The 27,021-nt window shown below is 40.1% G+C and overlaps 1 protein-coding gene and 1 non-coding gene across 7 annotated transcripts in view; one reads left to right on the forward strand and one right to left on the reverse strand.

Annotated features, from left to right (window-relative positions):
- The window catches only part of SIK3 (SIK family kinase 3), a 246,769-nt gene that overhangs the window by 196,302 nt on the left and 23,446 nt on the right, over positions 1-27,021 (reverse strand). The gene's annotated exons all lie outside the window — the stretch shown is intronic.
- On the forward strand, positions 17,967-18,069 carry LOC122914805. The gene has a single exon (XR_006385880.1). It is a non-coding gene; the product is annotated as a U6 spliceosomal RNA (small nuclear RNA).

Raw genomic sequence — 27,021 nt, forward strand, 5'->3', positions numbered from 1 at the left:
GATAAGGAAAAAAATTGTTTACTTAGTAGCCGCCAAATTCTATAAGGAAAATAACTGTTGGTGTAATTATGCAGTTTTGTATCTCATTAGTACCACACTGGAAGATTATGTATTGTGCAACAATGATATTTGTTGAACCAATAAAATCTAAAGCTACTGTCATAAAGTTGTGTTTATATATCCCTTTAGAACAGTACTTTTTTTCCCTTTTAAAACCACAATATGCCTACAAGAGCCCCCAAAACAGCCTCTATGTTCAAATCCCAAATTATTTACTTAATCGGTTTCCTTAACCTGTGAAATTGGAGAAACACAGTAGTTCTTGATTCAGCAAAAAGCATCACACCCTGCTTCTGCCCCCCCACCCCCAAGATGCCATGAAAGAACTCTAGAAACCAAGGGAAGAGAAAACTTAATAACTGAAAGAAAAATAGAAAAGGGGGCTCCCGGGTGGCTCAGTCGGTTAAGTGTCTACCTTCCGGTCATGATCCCAGGGTCCTGGGATCAAGCCCAGCATGGGGCTCCCTGCTCGGGGGGAAGGTTGCTTTTCCCTCTTCTCCCTGCTCCTTCTCTCTCTCTCTCCCTCTCTCTCTGTCTCACTATCTCTGTCTCTCTCAAATAAATAAATAAAACCTTTAAAAAAAAGAAAGAAAGAAAAAGAAAAATAGAAAGAAGGGAAATAGAACAATTCATTTCAACTTTTTCCATCTCAACATTAAATCCGTATGTATCATGTAAACAAAAATCATTACCACATACAGTGAAACCTCAGTCCTCTGCTCTTCAGCCTGGGTACCCAGACCATCTCCTCCTCCCCGAATTCCTTCTCCCCACCCACCGACCCCACCCCAGACACAGTGAGGTTTAAATAAAATTAAAAAATAATACTGAAGCCCATGTGATATTCAACTCATGTAACACTGAACAGCAAAAGTGCTACCACTTACAAAACCAACTCCAGATGACATTTTCGTGGGAGCTCCTAAAAACTGCCTGCACTCCTCACGATCCTGCTCAGTCTATTAACTGTGCACTTTTGGAGCTGAACACGACAGAGAGCAGCTCCTGCATCCTGTCGCTAAGGGGACGAACGTTAAACTGAGCTGCTCAGTCATAGGGCCCATGTCTAGTTATTCAACCCCATGTTGGCCTCCAAATCTAATGTGTTTTTCCCTGATTTTGAACTTCTGTTGTTATCTTACAATATTATTGTATTTACTTCCTATCAGCCACTTCGAATCCTTTGTGGAACAAAACACAGTATCGATAATGTTTTATTCACATTTGCATTCTTAGTATTTAGTGTCTGGCACCCAAATTCTTAATTCATGTTGACCGACTTTAAGCCTACTGCCCCAGGGCGGTCGTAGCTCAATGAAAGACTTACGTCCAATGCCCACAGCAAGTCTTAGCCACATTATTTACGGCCATGGATCAGAAGCCACAGGCCCTGAGTTGGCGCTTCTGACAATGTCTGTCCTTGAACAAAGGAATGCCAAAACTGACTTTCAAACGGTCTATTCCCTGAATCTTTTCAAGGAGAACAAAATAATCATTTTGTTTTTACATAATACAAAGAACTTAAGGGGACGAAAGGTTTTCAGGATTCAACTCTAATAACCATTATTTTTACTTACTTTTCACTTTCACTTTCTACTTGGTGGGGGGGAGGTAGGTAATAAAGAAACCTATTACCGATCTTCCAGAGGAGTTTGGTGTTTTTTTTTTTCCTGTGATAATCCTATCACAGGAAAAAAAAACAAAAAACGAAAAACAAAAAAACAAAAGCTATCACAGGGATCACAGCAGACCTGTACCACCCTTGTTCTACACATGGCAAGGCATAGTATCTCGGTATTAGAATTCCTGTTTAGACAGGATCAGGAGTCCCAGGGACTAGAGTTTAATTATGACTCATTCAGACAAGCCAAGACATAAAACTAAATAAAAAGTAAACTGCTGACTTTGAGATTCGATGATAGAAACACAATAAACTCTACCAGGAAACACTGTTTCCCTCTTCAGCATCAAAAGGCACAAGACTGGTCCCTTAAAGAATAGCCCTGTTCATCCCCACACAAAAAAAAGGTGGGGGTAAAAATTTAGGGTCCAATCTGAGTCTCTACCTAAACAAGGCAAATCAGTCAAATTCTCCAATATTGAGGATCATAAATAAAGAACAATAACGTCTGAAAACCAGTCATGAAGCACTGATTCAGTTATCTCTCTTGGCCACAGACCATGGAGATCATGTTCAAGAACAAATCTAACAGGGGCACCTGGGTGGCTCAGTGGGTTAAGCCACTGCCTTCAGCTCAGGTCATGATCTCAGGGTCCTGGGATGGAGCCCTGCATCAGGCTCTCTGCTCAGCGGGGAGCCCGCTTCCCCCTCTCTCTTTGCCTGTTTGTGATCTCTCTCTGTCAAATAAATAAAATCTTAAAAAAAAAAAAAAAGAACAAATCTAACAGATGAACACTACAAATTCAACAGACAATATCCGTGTATATGTTCGACTAGCTAATTCTGCACACTTCAACCTTCTTCATAGCCTCCAAAGGCACAAAACACAGTCTTCTATTCTAGAAGCTGTTTAGAGGCACTCTGTCAGTATATAACTGAGTATCTGCTTACTGACGGGAAAAGTCTCTGTTCACCAGCCAACGGACTTTCGAGAATGAGAGCTGCTTATGGCATCTCCCCTCATGGCCTCCTAATTCCACATCAGTTTGTAGTTATTCTTGTACTACAAGAGTATCGGTTTCAGAATGTAAGTCCCATAAGCCCCCAGGAAAGCCATTCGGGTGGAACTGTTCCAGAAAGTCTCACTTTAGCTCCATAAAGAACCTAGGAGGCCCCATCCATGACAAGGGTGAACAGTAATTGCTCTATCAGTATTCGCCTCTGACCTATAAAGACCAAGGCCTAGAGCTGTCTGTAATCCATAATCCAGTTTAATATTCTGCTAGAACGGTACAAAAATGTGGCTTTCGCTAAAGGCACTGGCATGAAACTGAAATTGGGATCCTGTGTAGCATTTGTTCTAATTCTCAAAAAAGTAGGAAAATTCTCCCTCTGTGAAATTGTAAATGAAAAGGGCAGTGGTGAGACCCACTACACTTCTGCCAGGCCATACAACAGACTGTCTCAATCACTCATCAGATGCCTAACGAACAGTAAACTAAACAATATTTAAAATGAGCAAGTAATCCACTACATTATTCTGGCATCTCTTTCTTAAAGTTTGCTAAAGTTCTTAAAGTTTGCTACAGCTATCCCTTCTAAAACTAATAGACTGAGTAAAAATGTATAAAATAACCTAATGGATTCTATATTTTGGAGCTATAATGCCACCGGTTAAAACATTTCTTCTGTGAGGAAACTGGAGATTGAATGTGTTAAGTGATTTGGTCAAGGTCACATGGCCTGTGGCAGAGTCAGGACAACAACTAGGGTCTCCTGATTCCCAGTCTCATGTCCTTCATGACCACAAGGACTCAACAACAACAAAAAGCCCTACTATTCATCGGTGGTAAGTGTAGTGGGCACTTTTCCTCTCCTTCTGTCTTTTAAAAGAAACAATTCCTCACTGTTCTACACAATAGCCTATGTGGAAAGAGAGCATATACGAGCTAAATCACTATTCAAAAGTCATTTTAATAAGCATGATGCAACACCGAGACACAATGCCTGTGTCAAATAAGCAGCAAAATATGACCCAATAAAGGCTTTATTTAAGCCAAATCATGTATACACGTCCCCACTCCATCACTCAACTATGGCAATGCTTGAGGGCAGAAATCATTCCCTCTGCATCTCTGTATCCTACAGAGTACCGGTCTTCAAATAGTTCTGCTCAAACACCACAAAAACCAAACCGGGGGGTGTCAGGGGGAGAGTGGGACTTGCTTCAATATGTTTAAGTTAATATATAAAATTTTTCATTAAAACTTTAAATCACTACAGAGGCCATACTCTCCCTTATAGATTAATATATGCCAATTTGAAATTGACATTTAAATAATAAAACAATTAGACCACTAATTTAAATGCACCCAATGAAATCTAAACACCTGAGCAATTCGATACCCAGCAGCCTCCATTTTGAAACTATAAGAATAGTATCTTCCTTTCTTCTATAAAATGTTCAGGGCACCCAGGCGGTTTAGTTGGTTAAGGATCTGCCTCCAGCTCAAGTCATGGTCCCAGGGTCCTGGGATTGGGCCCCACATTCAGGCTCTCTGTTCAGCGGGGAGCCTGCTTCTCCCTCTGCTTCTGCCTGCTTGTGCTCTCTCTCTGTCAAATGATTAAATAAAATCTTAAAAAAATAATAATAATAATTTAAAAAATTAAGATAAAATGTTACATTACTTCTTTTTTTCCTTGAATTATATTTCTCTTTTTCCTCCCACTACTTTATTTTAGCATAATTTCTTTCATCATACTTAGGAATAATCCTGTAACAAAAATATGCATATGAATTATTTTTTACTTACTTGAAGTATTTCCTTAGATTGAATTCCTGTTAGTAGTATTAGTGATAAACAATTGATGAAAACAATGTAAATATATTACAAATTTTGATAAGTAAACACAAAAAAACATAAAAAGTAACTTCCTTTTTTAGAGTTGCGGGTCTTAATAAGATGTAGGAAAGAGGGCATACACCTTGATAAAAGGAAGCTTCACACTTGATGCCAAGTGTTTTCACTATCCCTTTGTTGGAACCCTGGAGAACTGTATACCTCAAAGACACAATGGTAAGACTCAGGGTGAAAGAAAAGTATGGCTTTTTCTTCTGTCACGTGTAAGAAGGATCAGACTAAAGGGGTAGAAAAGAAGGGACACCATGCAGGAGTTGTCTTCAGACAAATCAGTTTTAGGAAAAGAGCATAAATGAATGCTGAGAACCAGGAAACTGATTCTCTTAAAACTACCCAACCTCAGTACCTCTAGACATGTACTGCAGTTTGAAGACTGGTGCGCTAAAGGACACAGCCAGGTTTATCTACCAGAACCCAGTAAATGTTTGTTGCATTAAAATAGCTTAAGAAAAAAATAGTCGCTAAGACCATCTATGTTGTACTGATTTGATTTCTTTCTTTCTTTCCTTTTTTATTTCATTTTTTAAAGAGATTTTATTTATTTATTTGAGAGAGAGAGAGAGAAAGCATGAGAGGGAAGAAGGTCAGAGGAAGAAGCAGACTCCCCATGAAGCTGGGAGCCCGATGCGGGACTCGACCCCGGGACTCTGGCATCATGACCTGAGCCGAAGGCAGTAGCTCAACCAACTACGCCACCCAGGTGTCTGTCTTTCTTTCTTTTTTTAAATCAAATGAGTGAGTCTTCTTTGATGAATGAATGTAACATGAGATGATGAACATAAAACCCTGAAAACAGTAAAATAATAAGACTCAGCGGATGGTAGCTACCATTAGGCAAATCTTACTACTTTTTCCCAACTGTCATACAACTATTTAAGCAAGGTTAAAGACTTATTCAGATATGGCAGTATTCAGATATGGCGCTATGATTTCTTTTTTAAAATATACATATAGCTCAGTCTGCCAAAGAGTAATGGTTCAGGACAGCTAACATCTTGGTACCGTTTCTATATATATGATGACTTTTATACCACAAACATACAGATTAATTTGAGAAAAACCAAAAGGCTTTTTATGCAAACAAGGAAAAACAAAGGATGGCACTGGTGAAAATCCTATTTTTAACACTCAGAGGAAAAACCAGATTGATTTACTTCTTAAAAGTTAATAAAAATGCACTTAATTCTCGGTAAAAAGCCTATTCAGACTTTCCTAATACGTTTATGAGACAAGACTTCTATTTCCCAATATCTACTAAAAAAGATCTGCGAGGCTTACATCCAAGACAGAAAGGCAGGAAATTCTGCCTATCAAATTTAACAGGTCAGAACCTTTAAAATACTTCTTGATTTCTCTGTGTGCTAACAAACGTGAATGGAATCGAACAGACATTAATTCCAGCCTTTTCTGATCTGCTTCTACCTCTACTCTGCCCACTAGGGCGGGTTATTGGCCAAAGAGCAGTTACCAGGCATAAATCTGTTAAAGTTACTCCCTTTTCCCAAAAATCGTTTGCCTCACTTAGAGCTCAAAATGTAGGAAACCTTATACACCTGTCCTACCACCCAGGCAAACAGGTACAGCTCCAAACCACAACAAAATTTGTACTGGCAATCGGAGAATGCAGGTTTTTGAAATGTAACTCACATACTATAAAATTCACCCTTTTAGGGCGCCTGGGTGGCTCAGTGGGTTAAGCCGCTGCCTTCGGCTCAGGTCATGATCTCAGGGTCCTGGGATCGAGTCCCGCATCGGGCTCTCTGCTCAGCAGGGAGCCTGCTTCCTCCTCTCTCTCTCTCTGCCTGCCTCTCTGCCTTCTTGTGATCTCTCTCTGTCAAATAAATAAATAAATAAAATCTTAAAAAAAAAAAAATTCACCCTTTTAAAATGTGCAATTCAATGGTTTTTGGTATATTCAGAAGACTGTGCAATCACCATCATGATCTAATTCCAGAACATTTTCATCACCCCAAAAAGAAATTCTAAATCCATTAGCAGTCCCTCGCCTCCCTCCCTCCTCTGTCAATCCCCTTCCTGTAGCTCCGAGCAACCACTCATCTACTTTCTGTCTCTATGGAGCTGCCTATTCTAGACATTTCATGTAAACGGAATCATACTCTATTGGCCCTTTGTGCCTGGCTTCTTTCCCTGAGCCTAGTGTTTTTAAGGGTCAACCACACTGCTGCATCCTCAGTGTTCCCCCCTTTACAGGGCTGAAATAGATTCCACTATATGTGGAAAGATCACATTTTGTTTATCCGTTCATCATTTGACGGGCATTCAGGTTGTTTCCACTTTTTGGTTATTATGAATAATGCTGCCATGAACATCTGTGTACCTGTTTTTGTGTTAACACATGCTTTTGATTTCTTGGGTATATACCTAGGAGTAGAAAAGCTGGGTCATATGGTAACTCTATGTTTAACTTTTTGAGGAACTGCCAAACTGTTTTTCCAAAGTGGCTCTACCATTTTATATGCCCACCAGCAATGTATGAGGGTTCCAGTTTGGAAAATAAGCTTTATTTCCCAAAATCTCTTCCTTTGCAAACCTTCTGCCTCCCTTTAAAAAATGAGCATGAGAAAAATAAACGTTTTTATTTCACCATCCAATGTGTATTTCAACAACTAGCTTATTTTATAAAAACAATCTCTAGGAAGAACACAAGCATTGAAAGAGAACATAAATGGTATGGCTATAAAATATTGAACTAGCTTAACCAACACACTAGAACATTCACATCTCCTAATAAATGAGTACCATGACCCCATTTAATTATGTAAGGAGGTTATGTACCCATTCTACCTTTGGAAATTTCTGTTTTGAAATTACTTTCAAGGCCAGTTCATAAAGGCAGATAAAATCAGTCTTCCAGTATCATATGCTATACCCTTTTCCTTTCAAAGACCAGATACCATACTATCCAGTTTGATCACCCACCTAATTTGTTTCACAAACATGAGCCCAAATGATTCCTGACCACTTCCACAACTCCAATCCAGCCTTTAAAAAAAAAAAAGAAAGAAGGAACAGGTTTATTTTCTCCTACCATTGAGAATATTATTCAAAATGGAGTTTTAAAATGGCTCTTATACTACAATCATACAAGTAATCATCACTGGGGTAAGCTGGGGGAAAAGAACACAGGACACTATGTACTATTCTGCAATTTCCTGTGAGTCCATAATTATTTAAAAATAAAAAGGTTTTCAAATACAGATCTTAAAAGAGAGGCAGAATTTCAAAAGGAAAGTGGGAAAAGCATGGAAACTACTCTGAATAGGTTAAAAAAAGAAAAATGCAATTCACATCACAGGAACCACAGCTAGCCTAGATAAATCAAAAAGTTCCTTCCCAAGTTCAGTGGAAGAGAAGGCAGAACACGGGTCAGACTGTAGAGCATCCTGAATGTCAAGCTACAGTTTGGAACTCCCCTTGTCCACAATGACAGACCCTTGGAACATTTTTTATAACGCATGAGAAAAATAAAGCCGAGCTTTTGAGAGATTAATATGGCAGCAGTAGAGAGGACAGACTGGAGGGAAGAGCCTGGAGGCAGAAAGATCAGTTACCATTACAACAGCCCAGGCAAAGCTGGTTGGCCATGGAACCAGACCAAATGGAGCTTCATGACTTCATGCTCTGGACTCGTCTACAAAGATCCCATATCCGGCATTCCTTCTGAGGTCTAGATCATGTTTACAATAAATAAATTATTCACTACAAATTTATATCACTACAAGGGAAAAGTTTTAACATTTCCATCTTCATCGGCCTTGTAAGAATAAAGTTAAAAAGGGGGCACCTGGGTGGCTCAGTGGGTTAAAGCCTCTGCCTTCAGCTCAGGTCATGATCTCACGGTCCTGGGATCGAGCCTCGCATCGGGCTCTCTGCTCAGCAGGGAGGGATCATGCTTCCCCTCCTCTCTTTCTGCCTGCTTCTCTGCCTACTTGTGATCTCTGTCTGTCAGACAAATAAATAAAATCTTAAAAAATAATAATAATAATAAACTTAAAAAGGCAGAAACAGGGGAGCCTGGGTGGCTCAGTGGGTTAAAGCCTCTGCCTTCTGCTCGGGTCATGATCCCAGGGTCCTGGGATCGAGCCCCGCAACCAACTCTCTGCTCAGCAGGGAGCCTGCTTCCCCATCTCTCTCTCTGCCTGCCTCTCTGCCTACTTGTGATCTCTGTCAAGTAAATTTTAAAAAAAGAAAAACTAAAAATTAATAAATAAAATAAAAGGCAGAAACAACTCTACTTACATCCAAAAAACCAAACAAAAAGGTCTGATAGCAAGTACACTTTCTAGCTTTGGACCGAGTCCCATTAAGTGAACGTCATTAGAGGCTCTCTTCCACTTTGGGAGAAACTTCCCCCCAAAGACTGCATACTGTCAGCCACGCTCTGACTGCCTTAAGTAGGAGGCTTCATTTGTAATAGTAAACTTCTGGTTGAAGAGTCCACTGAGGTCCTCAACAAACAGTTTTGCGTCTCTAATGTCATAGTTCCAGAAAGCAATCATTTCCAGGAGATGTGAGATGCTGACTGTTGAAACGCAGGAGGACCCAGGACTTTATTGTATGCTGAGCAAACAGCACAACGGATTGAATGTTTACTCAGGGCCCACTGTGTACTAGAGACTGATGACACAGATGACTGCAACAGTCCTGCCTTCAAAGAAGCCACAGTCTACTGCGAAACATAAACCAAAAAGTCAATGTAAAACAAAGCAGTTAATGCCATTATGGAGGTATGTATGAGATGCTCTGACGACGACAACAGCCAATACTAATGAAGTACTTTGTCTATGCACGACCTATTCAGAGCATTTTTCCTATATTAATTTACTATCCTTACAACAAGACTAATATTATCTACTTTTTATAGATTAGAAAACTGAAGCACAGACTGACTGAACAATCTTAGCCCAGTCCTGCAGCCACATGATTAACCAAGTCAGTCAGGTTCCTAACTCTGGGACTGAAGTGCCCACCCTACTGCCCCTAAACGAAGGACCAATTAACATCACCTAGAAGGGCAGTTCACACCAAAGAGCAACAGAGAGTAGATGGCATCTCTGAGACCCACCACTGGAAAGGCAACCAAGCATTCACCAGACAGACAAGCTGTCTGGGGTGGAGGGTTGCTCTGTGCAGCAAATGGGTGGGGAGACAGCATTCTGAGCAACAAGAATGAACGAGGAGCGATACCAGGAGGGAACCAGCATCAGATTTAAGGGTGTTTGGTTTAGTCAGAGAACAGTCAGAAGCATAATCTTCTCATGGAGGACTCCTAGGTTCCAGGGCCAAGAGAGGAGGCTGTCAAAAACTGAGGTGGGTACAGGCCTTGAGGGCTTCATACTTCAGGTCAGAGGTGCTCAATTGAGGCCTTTACTGCTGAGTGATGTGAGCAGGTCTGCCTTCAATAAAGATAAATCTGGATAAAAGGGGGAAGGTGGCCCAGAGGCCAGGAGACCAATTAGAAGGTTACACAGTAACTCTGTCAAGAAATGATAAGGAGTGGATGAATGTGAGCAGATGCTTCTGAAGTAGAAGCGACAGTACATGCTGACTAATTGCCTGTGGAGGGTCAGGAAGAGAAGCAGATGGGAAAAGCTGAGACCCCTGTTCTGAGTGGAATAGGACAAAAAGAAGATCAAATTTTAAAAGGAGTAACAGTAACACTCATAACAATAGTAATGATGATGGCCCTAATATTTTTTTTAAGTAAACTCTACCCTGCAATGTGGGGCTCAAACTCATGACCCCAAGATCAAGAGTCACGGGCTCTGTCAGCTGAGCCAGCTGGGGTCCCTCTCATTTCCTAAGCTGGTACTACATACCAGCGCTATGCTGAATCCTTTGACAAGAACAATCTCATTCAGTGTTAAAAAGGTAAGTTCTATTACTGTCGCCCTTTCAAAAATGGAGAAACTAAGACTGGAAGAAAGTAAGTCATTTGTTTGAGGCCATACTCACTAAACACTGAAGCCAGAGAAGAAGACTCAGACAGAGTTCCAAGCGTCTGTGGAAGTGTCCAAGTGTGGGTCTCTAGCAGGCCACTGAGTAGCTTCATGGGGACAGGAAAGGGGGCGTGCTAGAGATACAGAGTTACAATACCAACACAGCTACACTACTATTACCATTCCTATTGCTATTTTCTATGAAGCACTTTCCGTACACGAGATACACTTTGAATGTTTTACATGCATGGTTTCATCTAATCGATACAATCCTGAGGGGGGAGCTGTTACTCTCATTCTTACAGAGAAAGAAACTGACATGAAGTAAACCATTCAGACTGCTCAGACAGAAAAGGATGAATCTCTCCCAAATGCGGGGCTTCCTGATCCAGAGGAGGGAAGAGAAGAGGAAGTGGCAGCAGAAGACAGGGCTGGAGGGAGGGAGGGCCAAGGACTGAATCCTGAAGAATCCCATCCCTGACAAAGCTGGCAGAGAAATAGAGTAGCAAAGGAGTTTATGAAGGAGTAGTACACCAGGGAAGAAAAAACAAAAACGGAAGGCGCTCCTCATTTGAAAACTAAAGGAGATGTGTAAAAGAATAGGGTAGTTAGTGTGAAATGATACACAGAACTCAGACGTGACCAGAGTTTACGTCGGGTAATAGGATTAGCAACAAGACACCTAAAACCCCTTCCCAGAGCAGTTCAGTGGACACACCAGGACAGTGGGCACAAAGGAGAAAGAGGTGAGGTAGAGCTGGCTGGTAAAAGAGAGGCACTGATAATAGCAATAACAATACCTTTCTTATTTCTTAAGCTATTACTAAGTACCATCATTATGCTAAATACTTTTACAAGAACAATCTCATTTAATATTAAATAAGTAAACTTTCCTCTAGGGTTTGTGGGTCACACACTGTCCCATATTTTCCTTTTTCTTTTTTTTTTTCCTTTTTCTTTTTTTAAACAACCCTTTAAAAATGTAAAAAGCATGTTAGCTGGGTTATACAAAAAACTGGCCACGGGATGGATGTGAGCAGCTGGCAGTGGTTTCCTGACCCTTTCCTAGAGGGTGGTGCTTAAAAGCACAGACTCTGCAGTCAGACTGACTGCTCCTCACTGCCTGGGTGACGTTGGGCAAGTCACTTAACTTCTCTGCGTCTCAGTTTCCTTACCTGTAAAATGGGGATAACAACAGGAGCTACCTCTCTGGGTTGTCATAAGGAGAAATAAATACAGATTAAGCACTTAGTTACTAAAGAAAAGGCTTATCAGTATGGAGGAGTGGATAGAGGATGGGCAGGCAAGAGTAAGCCAACAGAGAAAGAGAGATTTTAAAAGGAAAAGGACTAAGTAATTTTTTTTCAAGTCCCAAAGAAGAAGTGGAGGAACAGGACCAGGATAGTACACGTGAATGCAAGAGAGCAGCCTGTATCCTAACTGCTGGGGTAAAGTATACACCGGTTTGGAGAGCAGCCGGCCAACTTTCATCAAAATTTCAAACGCATGGATCTTTTGATCCCCTCTCCTCTAAACTTGGCTGTGCATATATCATATATGCATATATATACCCAAGCGAGGATAAAGCTATGAATGCAAGGCTGTTTTCGCTACAGAAGTGCAGTAAAAATGGAACAAATGAAAGAACTTACCAGTCCATCAGTATAGGAAAGGTGAAATATAGGAATGCGCATCTAGTCTACGGCCATACCACCCTGAACGCGCCCGATCTCGTCTGATCTCGGAAGCTAAGCAGGGTCGGGCCTGGTTAGTACTTGGATGGGAGGAATGCGCATCTATACAATGGGTCTCATGTAGTAATTCAGAAGAAAGAGATAAATACGCTGACAGGGAAAGGGCTCTACGATTTAATTTCTTATTTCAACTTTTTATTTTGAGATCACTGGAGAGTCACATGCCACTTTAAAAAGTTAACACAGAGAGAGCCCGTGTACCCTTTACCTAGCTGCCCTCGATGGCGACAGCTTGCAAAACTATAGCTCAATACTGAAAGTTAATTTTTAATATAAAAGCAAACTCAAACTAATGTGCCTATTACATCCACTCCCTCTTGTGTATATAAGCCACCATATAGTCTGTGCATGTTCAGAAGATACACACTTTGCTGGCTCCGAGCCAACACCTCTGGAAAGTGAGAATGGTAAGGGAGGGAGAGGATGAAGGACATTCACTTTATGGACCTTTACACTACTTCTTCTCGGCCACCAAGTGCAAACACAACTTCTAGGATAAAGCAAGTAAACAGGCAAAAGGATTAACTTTTGAAATAAAGGCAAACACCTCTCTCTCTTCCCTCCAGGGGGTTGGGGAGGTGAAGTAGAAGGGACGACAACTGAGGAAGCTCAGTGAAGTTTCCAGTCACTTAGTTATAAGCAGAACAGTCAGTGGATTCATTCTGTCGCAGCCTACTTGCTGCTGGGTTCTGTTCTAGGCACTGGAGGGTCAAAAATTAACCACATAGGTACAGTCTCAGAACTCCAGGAACTGAGAGCCTACCAAGAAAGGTGGACATTAACCAAAGTTACACAATCATACTTAGCATTATATTACAGCGCAGCAGTCTACAACACGGGCTCTAAGGCCTGACCACTGCATGCAAATCCCAGCTCTGCTGCCAACGGGTTATGTGACTTGGGACAAGTGACTTAACACTCTGCACTTCGGTTTCCTTGTCTATAAAATAGAGACAATTACAGGTCCTATTTACTTCCCCCTCTATTTAACCCAGAGGGTTGCTGTGAAGACTTAAAAGAAAAAAAAAAAAAATGCTATGTATGTGTGTGTATGTATACATAGAGAGAGAGAGAGAGAGAGAACGCTCAGAACAGTGCCTGGCACACAATAAACATCATCTGTTTGCTATTATTGTTGTTGTTAGTCTCATTACTATTAATTATTTTAGGGCGAGTCTAATCTGTGTTCAGACAAATGGAAGGTCAGAAAAAGCTCCTTTGAGGAAATGACATATAAATTAAGTTCCAAAGATGCATATGAATTAAAAAGCGAAAGAGAAAAAGTGTCTGGCAAAGGGCAGGACGGACACAAAGACCCCACGCTACTCATTAGTGTGGCATGTTAAGAATTTGACAAAAGGCCAATGAAGCTGGGCTCAGAGAGGACAGACAACAAGAAAGGGCATGTGAAACTTGGGAATTTTATCTTTATCGTAACAGAAGTTATGATACAAGAAATAACAGATTTCTTAGTTTTCCTTTTTTTCTTTTTTTTTTTTTTTTTTAGGATCACTTTACTGGACTATGGAGTCGTCTGTGATAGAGGGACGTAAACGTGAGCTCACCAAAAATGGGAAAAGATCAGGAAAGAACAGTCATTTTGGTGAAGGGGAAAAGAAATCAGCGACAGGCAAGTAAGAGGGCTACTAACAAGAATAAAAAGCACAAATGAGGGCAGAACTCATGCGCTACCAACTGAACAAATAAACACAATTCCATCGTTTCTTCAGGCCCTAAAGCGGGAACATGGAAAACGGGCATTATTGTTAATCCGCAGCCGGAGATGGACATGGCATGGGGGACAGAAGAACAAAGGTGCAGGAGAACTGAGGATACTTCTGACTCACTGAAAGTAACCAACTATGTCCACGTGGACAAAAGTGATGCCAGGAAGAATGTCACACATTTGGAGACAGGCAAGATTTCAGGGGGCTGGAGGCCTCCGTGAAATAGGAGAGTAAGTTCAGCAAACGGCAGAACTGAAAAGACAGGAAATTGTGTTCAGAGAGCAAAATTTCCAAATTTATGATTTCAGAGGTGGCAGTGTCACCAGCCCCAGGAATAGACTGCCGCAGACAAGTGCAGAGAGAGACAGCGAAAGTGATCAAGCCAGAATGAGATTAGGATGTTGGACAAGCAATTGACGTAAACATTAAAGAGACAAGAGATCAGGGAAGAGGTAAGAGAAAACTATTTCCAAGGATCTGGAATTAAATGTTCAGTTACATTCTAAAATACGCACCATAAGGAATGTGTTAAGTATCCATAGTAGTAAAACAGGCATGCCTTGCTAATAACAAAGCTTCATTTATTTATTTAGCCAAATAATTTTCAAAGATTCCCTGAATACCATTCCTGAAAAAAGCTCTAAGAAAGACAAAAAAAAAAAAAGAAACTTTCTTAACTTGATAATTATCTGTCACACTTCGAGGGCAAGCATCACCATAATGGTAAGAACTAAAGATATGGACAGCCAAAATCTGGGAGAAAATCTTTGCAAAACATATATCTGATTTTAAAAAAACAACAACTCGGGATGCCTGAGTGGCTCAGTGGGTTGAGCCTCTGCCTTTGGCTCAGGTCGAGATATCAGGGTCCTGGGATCGAGCCCCGCATCAGGCTCTCTGCTCAATGGGGAGCCTGCTTCCTCCTCTCTCTCTCTCTCTGCCTGCCTCTCTGCCTACTTGTCATCTCTGTCTGTCAAATAAATAAATAAAATCTTTTAAAAAAATAAATAAAAAATAAAATAACAACAACAACAACAACAAAAACCCCACCCATATATCTGATTTAATGACAGGTATCCAAAATATTCTAAGAACTCTTAAATCGCAACACTAAAAAAACAAACAACCACAGAGACAATCAAAAAAATGGGGAAAGATCTAAACCTCCCCAAAAAAGATACACACAGATAGGAAATAAACATGCAAAAAGATGCTCCACATCCATGTCGCTGGGGAATCGCAAATTAAAACCGCAATGAGATCCCACTACACCCTATTAGAATGGCAAAAATCCAAAAAGCTGACAACACCAAAAGCTAGTAAAGATGGGGAGTGACAGGGGCCCTCATTCACTGCTGGTAAGAAAGCAAGACCAAACAGCCACCCTGGAAGACAAGTTTGGCGGTCTCTTACCAAACTAAACATACTCTTAGCATACGATCCAACAATCACGCTCCTTTGTATTTACCCAGAGAGCTGAAACCTGCACGTGGATTTCACAGCAGCTTTATTCGTAACTGCCAAAGCCTGGAAGCAACCCAGATATTCTTTGGTAGGTAAGTGAATAAACTAGGGTACATCCAGACAATAGAATATTACCCAATGATAGAAAGAACAAAGCTATCAAGCCACAAAGAGACGGGAAGGAATCTTAAAGGCACATTGCTAAGTGAATGTAGCCAGTCTGAAGAGGCTGCCTAATGTACCATTCCAACTATATCACATTCTAAAAAAGGCAAAATTATGGAACCGGCAAAAAGATAAGTGTTTGCCAGGGGCTGGAGGTGGAGGGGTGGGGAGGGTAGAAGATGACTAGGTGGACCACAGGAAATAATGAAGGCAGTTAAACTACTGTGTGTGATACTCTAATGGTAGATACATGACATCATGCATTTGTCCAAACCCTCAGAATTATACGAAGCAAATGTGGACCTTAATGTAAACTACAACTTTAATTAATGATAACATACCAATACTGGCTCATCAACTGTAACAAATGTACCCCCAATACAAGATGTTAATACTAGGGGAAAGGTGGGGGCAAGGGGATATCTGGAATTCTCCGTACTTTCTGCTCAATTTTTATAAAGCTGCTCAAAAAATAAAGACTATTCAGGGCACCTGGGTGGCTCAGTGGGGTAAGCCTCTGCCTTCGGCTCAGGTCATGATCCCCGGGGTCCTGGAATCGAGCCCCGCATCGGGCTCTCTGCTCAGGGGGGAGCCTGCTTCCCTTCCTCTCTCTCTGCCTGCCTCTCTGCCTACTTGTCATCTCTGTCTGTCAAATAAATAAATAACATCTTTTTTTTTAATGTCTATTAATTTAGAACAAAAACTAAAGGTATTATCAGTTGACTTATATAAGAGAAAACAATGTCCAATATCAGTAACAAAATCCATTCAAGAGATTTAGGGTGCCAACTCTGGCTGGGCTGGGTCTGGCTCTTCTACCTATTGACAATGTTGCTGTAACCAAGTCATAAACTTCTCCAAGTCTCAGCTTCTCTACTGGAAATAACCATCATGGAATTAAGATGAACTGAGTGCATATACATAAAGCACTGAGACCAGTGACTAGACTTAAGTGTTTAACAAGTATTAGCCCCCTGTTACTCAAAGGTCTATAAAACTATCAGTCAAAATCACATGGGCCTTGTCAGAAATGCAGACTCTCAGCCCACCCCAGACCGACTGATTCTGCATCTTTCCTGATAGGCCATCTTTTTTTCCTAAGTTTTTACTTAAAGTGTAATAGTTTCAGGTGTACAATACAGTGATCCAACAACTACATACAAGACCCAGCACCCATCACAAGCGCACCCCTTAATTCCCTTCTCCTAGTTCACCCATCATCCCCAACGAGCAGTTTGTTCTCTATAGTTAAGAGTCTGTTTCTTTATTTCCTTCTCTCTTTTTTCCCTTTGCTCATTTTTGTTTCTTAAATTCCACATGAGTGAAACCATATGGTTTGTCTTTCTCTGACTTATTTCTCTTAGCCTTTTACCCTCTAGCTCCATCTATGTCACTGAGAACGGCACGATTTCATTCTTTTTTATGGCTGAGTAATATTCTGGGGTGTGTGTGTGTGTGTGTGTGTGTGTGTGAGTGAAATATACACACCACATCTTCTTTATCCATTCATCAGTCAATGGACACTTGGGCTGTTTCCATAATTTGGCTATTGTAGATAATGTTGAGTAAACACAGGGGTGCATGTGTCCCTCTGAATTAGTATTCCTATATTCTTTGGGTAAACACCTAGTAGCGCAACTGCTTGAATCTGCATTTTAATAAGACCCCTCAGGTAATTTCTGCACACATACATAAAGTTGAGAAGCATGGTATTAGGTGGTATTATTAACACCATAACTACTCTTCAATATTGTCACTAAAAAAGGAGCATAAGCATTGGGAGAATCCAAATTATCATTTGCTCATGATTATGATTAGAATATTTTAAAAAGAGAGGGAGAATCAACTGTAATAGTTAAAGAGATTCCAAAACATTCTATGAAGTGACCATAATTAAAACACATAGTACAGATACACAGATAAGCACCCTTTGTCAAAAGTCTATTCTAAGGGGCTCCCAGCTGGTTTGGCAGGTAAGGCATGCAACTCTTGATCTTGGGGTTGTGAGTTCAAGCCCTACATCAGGTGCAGAAATTACTTAAAAATAACATCTTTTTAAATAAAGAAGATTCTGTGTTAATAAGACCATTTCAAATAAGCACACAAGTGATAAACTATTAGGACAAATGCTACCCAAAAGAAATTTTTTTTTAAAAATCCAGATCCTTATCTCACATAATACTAAAAATACATTCTAAGTGGATTTAAAACCTAAATCTTAAAAATAAATTTACAAAGCACTAGAAGAAAATACAGAATATTTTTATTGTTCAGATGGGTACCTACATTCCTGAGGATACCATAAAACCCAGGAGTCCCAGTGGAATAATACAGAGAGGATTAGCATGACCCCAGCAGAAGGATGACACAAAAATTTGTGAAATGTTCCATATTTTTTATACAGACATGTAAAAAATAAAATAAAATCTTTAAATAACAAAAGACACCATAAGTTAAAAGTTAAGACAAATTATATGAGAGAAAATACTTCCACTACACATAATGAAGCATTAATAACCATATAAGAATTTTTAAAGTCCTAGACATGATTAAGAAAATGAATACTAAGATTTCAAAAAACTAACAGAAAAAAGGGGGTAGGGGAAATTAAAGTGGAATTTTATATATGTAAAGAGACTGAATTACAAAAGCTGCACCAGCACAAAATAAAATAAACCACCCAAATCTACCTACAAATATTTGCATGTGCTCTGAAAGAGACACGAAAGAACATGTACCAAACTGTTAACAGTAGTTACAGCTACAGAGTAAAATCGGGAATGGAGGAAGCATTTTGCTTTTCTCTTCATAAATTTCTATAAATGGACTCTTTACGATGAACATTTTTTAAACTTATCTTTGTTTAATTATAAAAGAAAGAAGTACTGAGTGATAGTTTTAACTTAAAAGGCTAATACTTTCACGAGCTTCCTGGTTTTCTCAACAAGTACTTAACCCCAAAAGCTTATAACATCTGGAAAATATATTACTGTTATCAAAACTTTCCTAAGAATCTTTTAAGTAAAAATATGCCAACTTTTCTCCTCCCCAAATAGACCACAATGTTCAATTTCTAGTGGCCCTCCGTTCAAAGTTAGTTCCAACCTAATTTCCAAAAGCAGGGTCTAAACCAGACAAGAAATTTAGCAACGTAACACAGAATATCGAAATGGAAACCACATGTTCAAAATATGCCTCCAAGTACCAGCCACTGGAGAAGAGTTAACTCCTAGTAACTCCACACTCACTTCAGTTTCAATTCTGAATCATTTCTCCGTCACTAAACTGGAAAAAAAAATTTTTTCAGCCATTTGTCATCTCTGACTAAACACAGGCTTCAGCCCCCAAATCACTAAGTGTAGAGAAGTACATGCCCTCACGAAGACTGCCAATAGAAGGGTTTTTCCAGAAAAAGTGGTTCATATACACAGCAGGAAAATCTTGTACTACAGGGAACTCAGTTACCACCTTAATTCCCTCAACCAATTTGGAAACTACTGAAAGTAAATGACTAAGAAGTAAAACATATGAGGAAAGATGAAAAAAAATATATTTCTACGTACTGAAAACCACATAAAGTGGTTCAAGTTTGCTTTTAGTTGCCTTCTGCTGAAGTTAGAATATTAAATTCTTTTGCTCTGTGTGAATCAGAAGTTAGTTTCTCTGGTTTCTTACAACACACAAAATTTTCAGCTGCTAAAATGTATTATACAACTACTTAGAGGGTTTGGTTTTTTTTACTACTTATGCTTAACAAAATGTATTACATGTAGATCTGCCCAATACTAACTATTCCTCATGTCATTAGACCTGAATTTATTAAAATGATTAAAAAAAAAAAAAAACTGCCAGGTCTTGGAACTAAATATCCCCCTCTTTCCCTAAAACTGTCACTCAAACACGATGAATCCAAAACAATCAGTAGCCATATCTCAGAAGATAACCAAAAGGAAGCCATAAATGAATGAGGCTGGCATTCTCCTCGCAAAGGAGAGAAGAGAGTCATTACCCTTCACCATATATGTAAGAGGCATAGATAGTCTCTTGGCTTCTACAGCATCCACTATCCAGGACAGCATCTTCTGCTCAATCTAAATTCAGGTGCCCGGATATTAGCAACCAAAACAAACTGCAGGATCTAGTTTCTTTTCTTCAAAAGGTAAACAATCCCTCTGGCCTGATTTACCAAAAAAGATGTGAGTACAAAGAAATGATCAGGACAACAGCATACCCAGGTTTTAAATTCTTAGTTTAGGCCCTTAAGACTCCTCGTCTTTTAAGAGAGAGAGAGACAGACCTTGTCAGTAATGTTAGAAATTGTACGGTCGGTGCCTCGTATTCAGCCAAAAAAAAAAAAAAACCTCTCCATGTACACTGATAATTTTATCCCACGTCAGTGAGCATGTATCAGGAGGGTACAGGAAAAGTGTGCAAGAAGAGTGCAGCGTGGAGAATTCATAGAGAGATGGGTCAAGAGAAAACAGGCTCAAAACTAACATCAAAGTCCATCAGTATTCATATTACCAAAATCACCTCTGTGCTGAAACTCGAGCTTCCTCTAAGGTATTATCAGTCAGTAACTACCAAGAAAATTTTTAAACAACTCAGAGTGCTTCTTTTATCTAATTTATAACATACTTCATTATCATCTGAGACACCTTATGCCTTTGTCATTATAACCTTATGCCTTTGTCATTATCTCTTGAAGTATTTTTAAATTATATAACCTTATGCCTTTGTCATTATCTCTTAAAGTATTTTTTTTAAAGAAGTGTTTTGTTTTGTTTTGTTTATTTATTTGACAGAGACATAGAGCACAAGCAGGCAGAGGAAGAGGGAGAAGCAGGCCCCCTGCTGAGCAAGGAGCCTAATTCAGGGCTCAATCCCAGAACCCTGGGATCATGATCCAAGCCCAAGGCAGACACTTAACAACTGAGACACCCAGGCGCCCCAATCTCTTAAGGTATTTTAAATGGAAACATCATACTATTTACTGCCTCCTGCTCGTAACTCCCTTTTCTTCAATCTTGAAGATACTGACTCTCAAACCTCGGTAACAAAGATTGATTGCCCACTCTTCCAATTCAACTACAAGGCATTCATTCTACCCTCAGTAGTAGGTTAGTACTTAACAAGAGCTTACATTTCTTTTCTACTGATAAGCAGTGCCACAAATTAGAATTAACAGTATGACTGAGCATGTTCTCTTAAGGAACTTTATACTTTATGATTATTAGCTACTACACAGATCTTTATTTGTGGACTCTTATACCTACAATAGCCCCTTTAAAAAAAAAAAAGGCACCTTAAAATAGACCCTAAGTTCTTTCACAGAAAAGGACAGGTAATTAGCAACTAAACAGCGTACAAACTGAGTTCTCCGGAAACACCCAAATATTATTAATATATCTGCATTGCATTTGACTTCTAATTGCTAGAAAACTTGTGCTTGAGAAAATTCAGGAACCAATCCCATAGAAAATAATTTGTCTCTAGTGATTCTTACCCAACATGAAAGTGAAATATGGTTTGACTTCTTGCCTTGCTCCGATAAATTCCAAACGACTTTATTACTTTAAAAAATGAAAAGACAGGATGAAGACTAAATGCCAAAAGCACAGTTCCATAAAAGAGCAAGTGGATAAACTGGAATTCAAAATAAAAGTTCTTGCTCTCAAAAGACACTGTCGAGGGGATGAAAAGGTAAGCCACAGAATAGAAGAAACTCTTTGCAAAGCAGTTATCTGATAAATTACTTGAGTCCGGAATATACAAAGAATTCTCAAAACTCAACATTAAAAAAAATAAACAAACCAATTTTAAAAAACGGGCAAAAGTTTAGAACAAGTACTTCACCAAAGATACACAGCTGTCAAGTAACTCCATGAGAAGATGTCAATATCATTAGTCATTAGGAAAATGTAAATTCAAAGGACAAGATAGCATATACAACGAGTGGCAAAAAAGTTCTCCTCCTAGCGTTGGTGAGGATATGGAGCAACTAGAACCCTCATACACTGCTAGACAGAAGGTAAATTTATACAGACACTTTGGCAGTTTCTTAAAAAGCTAAACACACACCTACCAGCCATATGACCCAGTCCTCCCACTCCAAGGTGTTTACCCAAGAGAAATGAAAACATAAGTCTACCCAAAGTTCCACATCAAGTTCCTAGCAGCTTTATTCACAATGGCCAGAAACTAGAAACAAATCACATGTTCATCAATAGAAAAATGGATAAACAAATCCCCTTACAGCCATGTAATGTGATATTACTCAAATTCATCACTCAGCAATAAAAAGTAACAAATTACTCATACAGACAACAACAGTGAATGAATCTCTTTTTTTTTTTTTTAAGATTTTACTTACTTTAGAGAGAGAGAGGAAAGAGAGAGAGCACATGCATGAGCACAGGGAGGGACAGAGAGAAAGGGAAGAGACTCCCACTGAGCAGGACACTGGGATCATGTCTGAGCCCAAGGCAGCCACTTAACCCAATGAGTCACCCAGGCGCTCCAACTGTGAATGGATGCTGAAACCTGGTTAAGGTCATTTACATGAAATTCCAGAACAGCAAAGATAACCTATAGTGACAGCAAAATAGGGGTTTTCTGGGGCAGGGGCATGGTGGGGAATGAATGCAAAGGGCACTAAAGAAACTTTTTGGGATAATAGCAAAGTTCTACATATTGATGGCGTGATCATCACATGACTGTATATATTTGTCAAAATGCAAACTGTATACTTAAAATGGTTCCCTTTTGGGCGCCTGGGTGGCTCAGTCATTAAGCGTCTGCCTTCTGCTCAGGTAGTGATCCCAGGGTCTTGGGACTGAGCCCCACATCGGGCTCTCTGCTCCCTGGGGAGCCTGCTTCTCCCTCTCCCTCTGCTCATGTTCCCTCTCTTGCTGTGTCTCTGTCAAGTAAATAAATAAAATCTTGTAAAAAATGATAAAATGGTTCCATTTTATTGAATGCAAATTCTGTCTTAATTGAGTTAATTAAAATTTACCTTTGGGGGGGAAATCTATGAAATTATAGTGTTTCTTAAGGCGTTTATAGTACCTTCCACTAGATGACTTTCAATCTTTGACACTCTTACAAAGAATCTCAGAAAAGGCTGGGATTATTATCCCATTTTATAAAGTGCAGGGGTGGAAGGGAAGCAGGATACATAGTGGTACCAATGAGATGCCTGAGTTCACAGCGTAACATTACATTGGGCAGATTTATCAATGGCAATCAAACTACCACCCAACAAACTGGCAGGGCAAAGAAGAATGAAGTGCTGGGTCTTGAACTGCTGGGAAAAAACTGGCTAGAACCACATAAAAAATAAAGAACAAAAAATATATACATATTCCCAGAAAGAAGGTAGGTAAGAAAAGGAAAAGAAGAGCCTAAGGTTGGGGCGCCTGAGTGGCTCAGTGGGTTAAAGCCTCTACTTTAGTCTCAGGTCATGACCCCAGGGTCCTGAGATCGAGCCTCACATTGGGCTCTCTGCTCAGCAGGGAGCCTGTTTCCCCCCCTCTCTCTGCCTGCCTCTTTGCCTACTTGTGATCTCTCTCTGTCAAATAAATAAATAAAATCTTTAAAAAGAAAGAAAGAAAGAAATGCCTAAGGTCAACATTACCTATATGTACCACACACCTCAAATAAAAAAGAAAAGCAGTCATACGGAAAACAACTACTTTTAATACAAGTGAAGTGTATAAAAGGAGGTCAGAACCCAGTATATCAGATCTGAACCCAGATCTGCCAATGACTCACTCACATTTTATTGAGGTCACTAAGTACCTCAGTGTCCCTCCTTTTATTTATTTTAAGATTTCATTTATTTATTTGGCAGAGCAAGAGAACAGCAGGGGGAGCAGCACAGGGAGAGGAAGAAGCAGGCCCCCTGCCGAGCAAGGAGCCCAACATGGGACTCAATCCCAGGACTCCAGGATCATAACCGGAGCCAAAGACAGATGCCTAACCGACTGAGCCAGCCAGGTGCCCCCTATACCCCTCTTTTTATTTTCCTCTCCTTTTTTTAAACAGAAATATTAATTCTGGTCCCTGAATAGTCCTTTGGGGCACAAAGAAATAAAGAATTTATCTGCAAAAAAAATTTTTAATTCTACAGTCAAGTCATATTCTCTGTACCAAAGCATGCAACTACTAATACACTACATTATCATCAAATCAAATTAATAATTAGGTACCTTAAGAATCAAAAATGGCTCCCTATAGCCAAAAGATCAAGTCCAAATGCCTCAGCTAAAAACTCATGTCCTTTCTGAACCCAGTCCCTCCCATTTATCTAAAATAAACCAATCTAGAGGCGTCTGGCTGGCTCAGCTGGCAAAGCATGCAACTCTTGATCTTGGTGTTGATGAGTCTGAGCGCCCACACTGGGTACAGAGATGACTTAAAAATAAAATCTTTAGGGACACCTGGGTGGCTCAGTTGGTTAAGTGTCTGCCTTCAGCTCAGGTCATGATCGCAGAGTCCTGGGACTGAGGCCCCCATCAGATTCCCTGCTCAGTGAAGAGCCTGCTTCTCCCTCTGCCTGCTGCTCCCAGTTTGCGCTCACTCTTGCTCTTGTGAGCTTTCCCTCTCTCTCGGAGAAATAAATAGAATCTTAAAAAAAAATAAAATTTTTAAAATAATAATAATAATAATAAAATAAGGGGTTCCCGCCTGGCTCAGTAGAAAGAGTATGCAACTCTTAATTTCAGGGTCATGAGTTTGAACCCCACATCAGGGATAGAGATTACTTAAAATGTTTTTGAGATTACTTAAATATTTTTAAAATAAATGAATTAATAAAATAAAATATACCAATCCAAATTTATCCACTCTCCCTCACAGTGTTTTCCACCCCTGGACATGCTGTCTTCATACTAATATCAGCAATCCAACTCCTATACTTTGTTTGAAGGTGACCCCAGGGATGCCTGGGTGGCTCAGTGGGTTAAAGCCTCTGCCTTCGGCTCAGGTCATGATCCCAGGGTCCTGGGATTGAGCCCCGCATGGGGCTCTCTGCTCAGCAGGGAGCCTGCTTCCCCCTTTCTCTCTGCCTGCCTCTCTGCCTACTTGTGATTTCTCTGTCAAATAAATAAATAAAATCTTTTTAAAAATTAAAAAAATAAAAATAAAGGTGATCCCAAAGTCCACCGGCCTAAGAAAACAACAACAAAACAAAACTGCTCATCCTTAATCCAGTCTTCTTTCTAGTCTCTGAATTTGTGCTGAATAAGCACTATAAGATATGGCATTTAATTTTACGCCATATTTCCCTATCCTCTAATTATATTTTACTTTTTAAAACTTGTATCTTCACCTCCAAAACAAGATGAACCTTCCAGATAGACAGAATGACTTCTGTTGCTCTGTCAGTGATGGTGTATTATAGACAGATTCAAACTTCAAGGGACAGGAAGCTGCACTGTATTCCATTTGGGCAAGATCGGCAGCCATCTGGGGGCTTATCTGTCCTATCTGGAGTCAATGTGGAAGAAGGCAGAAGGGCAGGCTTGGCACTTCTACCTCCAAGTTGCTGGGCATTTTGGTTTTTTGTGGAGTTCATCTTTGTTTTTATTATGGAAACTTTTAAACATATACATGAGTAGAGACAAACAGTGTAATGGTCCTCTTGGACCCATCAGCCAGCCACAAGTTATAAAAAAATGGCCACTGGACTCTAGACTCCTGACCTTTTCCTCAGCAGACCCCAGATACAGTATTATGTTATCCCTCTGTACTTCAGCATATATTTCTAAAGGTGAGTACTCTTTCTTATGAAAATAACCAGAATGGGGGCACCTGGGTGGCTCAGTGGGTCAAAGCCTCTGCCTTTGGCTCAAGTCATGATTCCAGGGTCCTGGGATCAAGCCCACATCTGGCTCCCTGCTGAACAGGGAGTCCGTTTTCCCTCTGCCTTCTACTCTCCCTGCTTATTCTCTCTCTCTCTCTGACAAATAATCTTATTAAAAAAAAAAAAAATTCCTTCCTATTCTCAACACTGAAGTGCCATTACCTCAGAGCTTTTAGCACATTCAGAAAAACATTTAATTCCATGACCCAACCTCCTTCCTTCACTGTTAAGTTGCCGTATTTCACTTATCACTCAGGAAGAGTTTTGAGTTCTAATGTTAATAAATATAAATAATGTAGGCCCCATTAAAAGATTGCTTCCCATTTCTATTAATCTTTTTGAGGAGCTCAATTTTAAATTTTAAGTTACTCCCTTGTCTGCTTCCCATTTTAAGTGAGTTAATAACTGGTGGGACATTTACAACTGAAAGATTACAAGCACAGAGCTAAGAGACCAGCATTAGGTTAGCTCCACTCCTTAGCCATGAACTTCATCCCTCATTAGTCACGAGGGGAACCAGATAAGAAGGTGTTCAGTATCAGCTCAAATACAAACTCTCGCCTAGAAAATAATACAAATGCAGAGAGTGAATCAGTGGGGTCACTGTTGTTCATCTTCAGCACAGATTAAGAGAAGCAGCAAACAGCCAAACAACTGGGAAGAATTCAAACTTTTTTTAAACAAAAGCAAAGGAATGCCTGAGTGGCTCAGGTGGCAAGGTCGGACTCCTGATTTCAGCTCAGGTCATGATCTCTGGTTGTGGGATCGAGCCCCACATCGCGCTCTGTGCTCAGCTCTAAGCCTGCTGGAGATTCTCTCCCCTCCCCACCGTCCTTCTCCCTGGTCGCTTCCTGTCTCCAAATAAGTAAATCTTCTTTTAAAATAAAAATAAAAAATAAAGAAGCATAATCTTCACAATGACTTCTAAGGTAACTTGGACATTCGGCAGGACAGGGTCAATCAAAATAATTTTCTCCCCGCTTACTTAGGCTCAGCATTGCGGAGGAGAAAAAGGACATGACAGTCTCCGCCTTAAAGGAGCTTAGGACTCTAGCTGGTGAGATGAGACAATCAGCCCACAGTATGAGATGTCACTGTGCACTAAGTTGTGTGAATCAAATTTGAAGTCCTGTAGCTCATGGAAGAGATGGGTCAGCAAGGGCTAAAGAAGCCCAAGAAGGAGGATTATGTAAGGTCAGAAGAATAGCTAAACCTTGAAGGCAGGTCAGGTTAGGAACCAGTAACACCAGGATAGATGGTAAGCTGTGGGTAGAGACCATGGTTTTTTCTTGCTCACCACTCCATTTCTATGCCTGCTACAGGGCCTGGAACAAAGTAGACATGCAAATATTGGTGGATGACTAGAAGGATAAATAGAAGAAAGGAAAGGGGGGAAGAAACAAAGAATAGGCATTCCAGAAAAAAAAAAATTAAGATTAAATGTGGCAATTTCATGAGACAGTGAGGAAACACAGAATGGTGAG

Source organism: Neovison vison, chromosome 7 (genome assembly GCF_020171115.1).
Source record: "Neovison vison isolate M4711 chromosome 7, ASM_NN_V1, whole genome shotgun sequence".
Classification (NCBI taxonomy): Eukaryota; Metazoa; Chordata; class Mammalia; order Carnivora; family Mustelidae; genus Neogale; species Neogale vison.